The sequence below is a fragment of the Zingiber officinale genome, chromosome 1B (genome assembly GCF_018446385.1).
Source record: "Zingiber officinale cultivar Zhangliang chromosome 1B, Zo_v1.1, whole genome shotgun sequence".
Lineage (NCBI taxonomy): Eukaryota > Viridiplantae > Streptophyta > Magnoliopsida > Zingiberales > Zingiberaceae > Zingiber > Zingiber officinale.
Window position 1 is genome coordinate 118,872,962 of NC_055986.1, and position 9,824 is coordinate 118,882,785.

Here is a 9,824-nt window from a genome sequence, read left to right on the forward strand (position 1 = left end):
AATTTATGTTGATAAAAGAATTTACCTCAGGTTAGTCTGACTTGGATGAAGATTTGTGGCTCGACTCCTATTCAGACTTGTCTTATTTGTCTAGTTCACTCTCCGACTCAGCTCAGGTAGTCGTTAGTACGATGAAGCTTGCTTATTTTAGTTTTCTGGTCCCAATCCGTCTGAGGAAGAGTCGTCCCACGTGGCTTGAAGAGCTTTCTTTGCTTTGACTTCTTCAATTTGTCGTTGGTCAGGTTCGAGCACTCGTACTTGAGATGTCTCTTCTTGTTGCACTCGTAGCACGTGACGTTCACTTTGTTGGAAAACTTATTCTTGCATTTAGTGAATATTTTTCTTACCATGTTCACTAGGTGTTCTTCATCATTGGATTCAAAGCCGAATTCTGATTTAGGCTCAGGTTTGGTTTAGTTTCGCGCTTTCAACTCCTTTGATGAACCTGCAAAAAACGCTACACCTTTCTCGACCTTAGAAGCATTAGTTTGTTCATGCAGTTCAAGTTCACAAAACAGTTCATCTAATTTTAACTTGGAGTGGTTCCTTGAAATCTTATAAGCATCTATGATTGATGCCCACAGTGCGTTTCGAGGGAACGAGTTAAGAGTAGAGTTGTCAGACGGGCCAACCCATGGCGGGGCGGGTCGGCCTGTGGCAGGCTAACCATTTGGCGGGGCGGGGCGGGCCAACCCGCCAACTTGGCGGGTTGGGAAATTTCCAACCCAACCCAACCCAACCCATTCTAAGGTGGGTTGAGGCTTTGGCGGGCCAACCCGCGGGCCCATCAAAATTTTTTAAAAAAATTAAAAAATATTTCATATCTTCAACATTTTACTTCGAAAATTTTTTCTAGAATTAAATGTATACATAAACATGTATTTTAAATATAAATGAACACAAACGAGTACTTATGTTGGATGAAAAGTACTATTTTTATTTCAAAATTATAACAAAGAAAGATAATAAATTGACCTAAAACTTAACTTACATATATTTTTCAACCCGCGGGCCAACCCAAGCCCGAGTGGCCTGACCCGCGTGGGTCGCGGGCCTAGGCGGGTCGGCCCACGGCAGACTTGGGTTGATAAAATTCCAACCCAACCCGCTTAAATTGTTTGGCGGGACGGGCCAACCCGACGGGCCCAACCCAAATTGACGGCTCTAGTTAAGAGCGTACCTTATTACGTCTCAATTTTTGAGATGGTGCCATATTAGGTGAAGACCATTGAGGATGTCCTTGATTTGAGCATGGAGCTAATTCGCAGTCTCACCGTCCTATATTTTAATGTTAAATAATGAATTAAGAAGTAGGTCACGTTTCATTACCTTCGAATCAGGAGTTCCTTCGTGTAGCTCGACTAGCGTATCCCATAATTGCTTTGAGTTGTCGAAGGGTCTGACCTGGTTCAGTTCTTCTTTCGTTAGCCTGCATTAGAGGGTGTTTAGGCTTTGTTGTCCATCTGGGCCTTCTTTTTCATTTCCCGGTTCCAGTCCTCGGGTTCGAGTGGTTTGTCGGCATTATCTGTCGGGATCGTGTAGCCTTTGCGGATGTTGAACCACTGCTCGATGTCTATCTTCAAGTACACCTCCATCTACTTCTTCCAATATGGGAAGTCATCCTCGTTGAAGAGCGGGGAACGAGACAGTGTTGTATCCTTTGGTTTGGGCCATTTAGAGAGAAGGAATCACGGACACTAGGAAGAGAAAGAAAGAAATCCCAAGACTAGGTCTTGGATTAAGTAATGTGGGAGGAAAGGAAATAAGGGTATTTCACCAATTTTGAAGAAAAATAATAAAATACTAATAATAAAAATATTATGATAAATTTTGTCAAAAGGGTTATTTCACCCATTCTGACTAACGATGAAAAAATAAAAATGGAAAAAATGAGAATTTTTCAAAAAAAAAAATTGGAGGGAAACAAAAGGCATAAGAATAATTTCTAATAAAAACGATATATAATTTTTTCTATCAAAAAGGAACCCCATGCTTGATTGGTAGTTTCACCAATTCAGATCGGTCTGACTTTGATACCACTTGTAGGATCGTAAAGTCACTAAAGGGGAGGAGGGTGAATAGTGATCATCAAAAATCTTGATTAAAAACAACTTACGCATCGGAATAAAGAATACGGAGAAAGAAAAACCAAGCACTAACATAAGTAATTTTTTACTTGGTTCGGAGCCTTCGACAACTCCTACTCTAAAGTTTGCACTTGTCAAGTCTATCGTTGGGCAATCCACTAATAGTTCGAATGATTATAAAATTTAAGTATTAGAACTATAAGAAAATGTTACCGATAATAGAGAAAATAAATAGATCCTGATCGTCGATTGTCGGAGGAGCTTTACAGCATCGTAGGAGCTTTTTTGGATCACTACGCAAGAATGAAATTCATAGCAGATGTTGATCTGAAGCTACTGGTTGAAGGCCCTTATATACGCCCATTCCGAGCGCTTGGAACCCCTCCGGGCACCTGGACCGTTGCTGATGTGACGATCTCTTGTCGAAACTTGATCCGTCAAGTTTATTCACTTTCAGGCGCCCGGACTCCCTCCGGACGCCTGGACCATTAACGTGGGTTCGACTAGTCATCACGCTCCAACTCAACTTGGGGATAAAATTTACGATCCGGGCGCCTGGACCATCTTCGGGTACCCGTACCACCCGAGTGCCTTGTGCCCGTCTGGGTGAGGCTAGTCCGGGCGCTTGGACCATCTCCGGGTGCCCGGACCACCCGGGTGCCCTGTGCCCGTCTGGGTGAGGCTAGTCTGGGCGCCTGGACCCCCTTATTTCAGCCACCTTTTTCGTGCAAAAAGGGTTAATCCAAGCAAATAAAAATATGTTTATCCTGCAAAATAAAGTTAGCACAATTACGACAAGAGCATTAGTAATTAGATCCTGTCTCCCCGAGACTAGGATCTAGTCAAGGTCTAACCTTAGGTTTCCCAAATAGACCTAAGTTGGACTTGTTAGAGTATATACTGAAAGTCTAGTTTTTTTGTAAATATTTATTTTGAAATAAAGAATTACATTGGTCAAATGTCTACATTTATATGATAAGTGTAGTTGTTCAATTAATTTATATTGTAGATAACATGGTGTGTGGTGTCACACACAGAAGATCATGTTATCAGTTCCTTATAAGTTATAAATAGTAGCTCATGACTAAGATGGATAGGAACAAACCATTGAAATAGTCGTAGTGTAATTTGGTATTAGTTTATCTTGACTATAAAATTACACTAGTAAACTCTGAGTATATTAAGCAGGACCATTTGAGGTAGTTTCTTTTTATACTGACTATATAAAAGAACAATACCTCTGTTATTATGGAAGTGTGTACTCTTAATCATGATATAATAACAAGCACATATACTTAATGTTGGTGCAACCTTAGGTCAAGGTTAACCTGGGTGACCTGACTCGAGTTAACCTGACTCGAGGTATATTTTGATGTTTGACAAGAATGGAGAAGTTGTATTTTGATGTTTGACAAAAATAGGAACTTGGGGGATTGTGGGTGCAACCTTTGGTCAAGGTTGATCTGGTTGACCCGACTTGAGTTGACCTGATTCGGTAAAAGTCCAAGCAGGGAGCTTGGCACGGGAAAAGTCCAAGCAGGGAGCTTGGCACGGGAAAAGTCCAAGTATGGAGACTTGGCACGGAAAAGTCCAAGTATGGAGACTTGGCACGGAAAAGTCCAAGTATGGAAGCTTGGCATGGGAGGTCGGAGAGGACTCGGTAGCTCGTTCTCTGGACTAGATGGAGTCAGAGAGGGCTCGGTAGCTCGTTCTCTAGACTAGGTCAGAGAGGGCTCGGTAGCTCGTTCTCTGTACCGGACGAAGTTGGAGAGGGCTCGGTAGCTCGTGTAACGACCACCCTTCTTACTACTACTACTCTCTAAGGATGACCGTTACTTAACTACTAACTCTACTTAACCGGTATGATTAAAATCCTCGAAGAAACCCTACCGAAAAATTTCGACAGAGTCTCCCTTGTACCGGTGACCTTAAACTGACATACATAACATAATATACACAGCCACAGGCGGCTGGAACACATATCAAACATACAAAAGGAATAACATCACCACGCAGTTTAATGAAATCAAATCATGCAAGTAATGAATAGCGGAAACAAAATAAAAGCATACAATTAACTAACAGCGGAAGACTAAATGACTCATCCAATACATTCTTAATAAATGGCAATCTTAATAAATTCTTAAACTAAGTCCCAAGGCTTCCATAGTCCTGGCATCACACACCATCCGCGCCACCTTGTCACCTTCCTTGCTAAATCTTTTCTTTTCCTTTATCTGCAGTAAGAGGAAGTGTAATCTATAAGCAAAATTTGCTTAGTAAGCGCTATCTAACTCACAAAATCACGAATGTGCATGTATACGAAATAAAAACATGCTAAAACTGAATGCTAACATGTCAAGCTACTCATGCTCATGAATGGCTAAGAAATCAACTAACAGAAAAGCTAACATGTATAGCTACTCATGCTCATAAATGGCAAGGACATCATACTAACTGATATACTAAACATGTATAGCTAATCATGCTCATAAACTAATAAAGAAAGCAAACTAACTGAAATGCTAACATATAAAGCTAAACATGCTCATCATCTAGCAAATAAATAACATGTAAGAAACTAAACATGTAAAAGCTGCTAGCATAAAAGAAAACTCAGCTTGCTGATTTTAAAGATGAAACTTAATTCATCTGTTCTAAACTTGTCCTTTAATACTTTATAATTATGGAAAACTTGCTTTACTTATTCAAAAACTTATACTTATAATACTTCAAAATAATAATCAACTTCTTCTTGGGCCCGACAACTGTACTTACTATGCGCGCATCCCTAACTAGACCCGAGATAGCTGGTCCCGAATCTAGTAGGATTTGCTAGGTTATCTAAACCTAGGGACCGACTATGGGAGCCCAGCCCAAGGACTACTGAGAGTCCTGCATACTAGGTTATCTAAACCTAGGGACCGATTATGGGAGCCCAGCCCAAGGACTACTGAGAGTCCTGCATACTAGGTTATCTAAACCTAGGGATCGACTATGGGAGCCCAGCCCAAGGACTACTGAGATTCCAGTACAGTGCCACTGATAAAAGTAAAATACTTGTTATCTTTTAATACTTCTAATATATAATGCCTTGGCATTTTAATAAGCACCTTATGTGCCAAAATCCCTAAAGTCTTGACTTTGGAATTTACTTAAGGCCTTGGCCTTTTCTTTCTTTTCTTTATCTTTCTTATACTTTTCTTTATCTTTCTTATACTTTTCTTATAAAAGAATGCTTCTTACAAAACTGAAATGTTTAAACAACTTCTAACACTGCAATGCTTAAACAAAAATCTGCATACCAGTTTAAACAGAAATCTGCATATTAAGCTTAACTAAAATCTGCATATTGAGCTTATCTAATATCTGCATACTAAGCTTAACAAAATCTACATACTAAGCTTATCTAAATTCTGTATGCTATACTTATAAAAATCTGCATATCATACAAGCTTATGCTACATCTAAAATTTGTTGAAATTAAAACCTTAAATCTTGCTACAACAGAGATAAAAGAAAGAGAGCAAAGAACGCATGCTACTCAATAATCTCTAGCTGTTCTAATGCTGTACAATGCAATCCGAAAGCATAGAAAGCAAGGAAACTCATGCTTGAAAACCTGAAGGTTTAGAAACCCGAACTGTTCTCCATTATTTCCTAACCTCCTTATGCTATGCTTAAACAACCTAGCAACTTTCTGAGTATGGAAACAAAATCCCAAAATCCAAACACTTAACACCTAAACTAATTACTGCATGTCCAATTATATACATGAACCACATCAATTTAAGCTAAATCTAAACTACCCAAATTCTGGAAAATGCATAGCACTTAACCTATTTTCATAAGAGGATCCACTTTAAAATCCTAACAGTGCATAAAAATTATTGACATCATGAGTTATCAAGGAAAAACAACCACTAAAGAAACCTGATTAAGAGAAGTATTAGCATCATACATTGGAAACTCAATCCGATCTAAACCACTCTGCCCAGAACTTTTGAAAGAATTTGAGGGAAACAAAACACCAACCATCAAGCTAAATCCACTAACCAACATATCTACTTCTCCTAAACAACTACCTAATGAACTCCATGGCAGAAACCAAAAGGGAATTTCTACTCGAAACTCATGCAAAGCTTCGGGAACAAGGAGAGGAACAAGCAATAAATCTCGGAGCTATCCTACTGCAGGTGAGTAGCAACTTACATGCGTTCCTTGGACTTACAGCCGAAGAGAAGAACTTCTAATGCTTCTAGGGCTTGCGGCGAGCTTGAAATCTCGGTCTTCTTCGCGCCTTCGAGTTCTCCTTTACGAGAGGAGCTTGGATCGGTGAAGAACTCACGGAAGAAGACGCTCGCCGGCCGCCGGAGACGAAGCCGGCTTCGTCTTCGCCCGAGAACAGGAAATCGTGGACGCCGTCGCCGAGTGCGAGAGGAGAAATTTTGAGGGAAAAAAAATAATTAATCCCTCTCCTAACTTATCCTTTTATAACCTAGGGTATTCTGTTATGGCTTAAGATTATTTCGCTCCTTATTTTTTCAAGAAATACTCGCGGAAGAGTTGGTTGGCTACGGTTTTGACCAAGTCAAGGGTTGCGGTATCGAATCCTCAGCCGCGCACTTTTCGTTTCGATTTATTTTCAATGTTCCTAACTATACCTTATATAAATTTGTTCTCACATCTAGTTAACAAATCGAGCATAGCACGGTTGGTCGGGCCGAGTTCTGCTTGGGCCGAGGAGCTCGGTTCGAAACCTAGCTTCTTCAACTTATTTTCCTTGCTATTATTCTCCATTACCATTTTACATCTTATCTCATATATTATAAACAAAATTGCCATAGCCCAGATGGTTGGCTGAGTCCGTTAAAATCTGGTTCGGGTCCGAGCTCTTGGGTTCAAAACCCAGTTTTAACACTTTTATATATATATATTTTTAAACTTCTTTCTCTTGATAAAAATACCAAACAAACTCCAAAAATTACGTAAAAATACTCTAAAAATTCCTAAAAATCTCTAGAATTTTTATATAGCATTTCTAGATTTTAATAAGGTCTTTTAGAACTCTAAATCATGAAATTTGGGGTGTTACAATTCTCCCTCCCTTGTAAAAAGTTCGTCCTCGAACTTAGAATAATTCTGGACATTTCTATCTCATACTGTCCTCATGCTCCTAAGTAACTTCCTCATGCTTCTGGTTCTAAATGACTTCCACTAACGGTACTCTTTGTTCCTTAATCTCTTAACTTCTCGGTCCTCTATCATTCATATCAATTCATACCCATTAGTGGTCCTTGGAAGGCCTATTATAAGGTCTCTAGAGACCATAGGTGCATTAGTCACCAAATGGCTTGACTACAACTTCGTAGTGTCCATATCGGATACTGGAAACTGTTCTGGACTCTTCCTTCTCCTTTCAGTTTCAACTGATGGTTATGCCAATAATAATACCTGATATCTTCTCCATCCTTTCTAAACATACTTATGTATATATGAATATAAGAGAAACAAAAACTAAAATTGTCTCTATTCTTTCTAAGCATATGTATCAAAACATAGAAAATTAAAACATGAATTTTCTTCTTTCCTAAGCACATATAAACAGATACTCTATACTGTAATTAATAAAGAAAGCATAAAAGAAAATTAAATACTTTCTTACTTGAAGACGGCAAGGATGGTGCTGATGTGTGATGCTGGAGAATGGGAACTGCTCTGATACCAACTGTAACGACCACCATTCTTACTACTACTACTCTCTAAGGATGACCGTTACTTAACTACTAACTCTACTTAACCGGTATGATTAAAATCCTCGAAGAAACCCTACCGAAAAATTTCGACAGAATCTCCCTTGTACCGGTGACCTTAAACTGACATACATAACATAATATACACAGCCACAGGCGGCTGAAACACATATCAAACATACAAAAGGAATAACATCACCACGCAGTTTAATGAAATCAAATCATGCAAGTAATGAATAGCGGAAACAAAATAAAAGCATACAATTAACTAACAGCGGAAGACTAAATGACTCATCCAATACATTCTTAATAAATGGCAATCTTAATAAATTCTTAAACTAAGTCCCAAGGCTTCCATAGTCCTGGCATCACACACCATCCGCGCCACCTTGTCGCCTTCCTTGCTAAATCTTTTCTTTTCCTTTATCTGCAGTAAGAGGAAGTGTAATCTATAAGCAAAATTTGCTTAGTAAGCGCTATCTAACTCACAAAATCACGAATGTGCATGTATACGAAATAAAAACATGCTAAAACTGAATGCTAACATGTCAAGCTACTCATGCTCATGAATGGCTAAGAAATCAACTAACAGAAAAGCTAACATGTATAGCTACTCATGCTCATAAATGGCAAGGACATCATACTAACTGATATACTAAACATGTATAGCTAATCATGCTCATAAACTAATAAAGAAAGCAAACTAACTGAAATGCTAACATATAAAGCTAAACATGCTCATCATCTAGCAAATAAATAACATGTAAGAAACTAAACATGTAAAAGCTGCTAGCATAAAAGAAAACTCAGCTTGCTGATTTTAAAGATGAAACTTAATTCATCTGTTCTAAACTTGTCCTTTAATACTTTATAATTATGGAAAACTTGCTTTACTTATTCAAAAACTTATACTTATAATACTTCAAAATAATAATCAACTTCTTCTTGGGCCCGGCAACTGTACTTACTATGCGCGCATCCCTAACTAGACCCGAGATAGCTGGTCCTAAATCTAGTAGGATTTGCTAGGTTATCTAAACCTAGGGACCGACTATGGGAGCCCAGCCCAAAGACTACTGAGAGTCCTGCATACTAGGTTATCTAAACCTAGGGACCGACTATGGGAGCCCAGCCCAAGGACTACTGAGAGTCCTGCATACTAGGTTATCTAAACCTAGGGACCAACTATGGGAGCCCAGCCCAAGGACTACTGAGATTCCAGTACAGTGCCACTGATAAAAGTAAAATACTTGTTATCTTTTAATACTTCTAATATATAATGCCTTGGCATTTTAATAAGCACCTTGTGTGCCAAAATCCCTAAAGTCTTGACTTTGGAATTTACTTAAGGCCTTGGCCTTTTCTTTCTTTTCTTTATCTTTCTTATACTTTTCTTTATCTTTCTTATACTTTTCTTATAAAAGAATGCTTCTTACAAAACTGAAATGTTTAAACAACTTCTAACACTGCAATGCTTAAACAAAAATCTGCATACCAGTTTAAACAGAAATCTGCATATTAAGCTTAACTAAAATCTGCATATTGAGCTTATCTAATATCTGCATACTAAGCTTAACAAAATCTACATACCAAGCTTATCTAAATTCTGCATGCTATACTTATAAAAATCTGCATATCATACAAGCTTATGCTACATCTAAAACTTGTTGAAATTAAAACCTTAAATCTTGCTACAACAGAGATAAAAGAAAGAGAGCAAAGAACGCATGCTACTCAATAATCTCTAGCTGTTCTAATGCTGTACAATGCAATCCGAAAGCATAGAAAGCAAGGAAACTCATGCTTGAAAACCTGAAGGTTTAGAAACCCGAACTGTTCTCCATTATTTCCTAACCTCCTTATGCTATGCTTAAACAACCCAGCAACTTTCTGAGTATGGAAACAAAATCCCAAAATCCAAACACTTAACACCTAAACTAATTACTGCATGTCCAATTATATACATGAACCACATCAATTTAAG